The sequence below is a fragment of the Penaeus monodon genome, chromosome 27 (genome assembly GCF_015228065.2).
Source record: "Penaeus monodon isolate SGIC_2016 chromosome 27, NSTDA_Pmon_1, whole genome shotgun sequence".
Lineage (NCBI taxonomy): Eukaryota > Metazoa > Arthropoda > Malacostraca > Decapoda > Penaeidae > Penaeus > Penaeus monodon.
Genome location: NC_051412.1, coordinates 34,400,177 through 34,400,394, shown reverse-complemented (window position 1 = coordinate 34,400,394; position 218 = coordinate 34,400,177).

The following is a 218-nucleotide window of genomic DNA, read 5'->3' as shown; positions in this document are numbered from 1 at the left end:
ACCTCCCCCCTCTAGTCTCCGAATGAACGGACTGCGATTCACGGACACCCATAAATAACACGAACAAAGTCACCCGCTCTTTAACCGGCGCGAAACAAAGGCAGGGCGCGCGCGCGTGTGTGTAAACATGCCAGCGTCTTTCGTGCAGTCGTAGCGCACAAGAGTCTCGGAACATCTACCGGAAGCACGAAGTCACGGGAAGAAGAACTGATTATAGG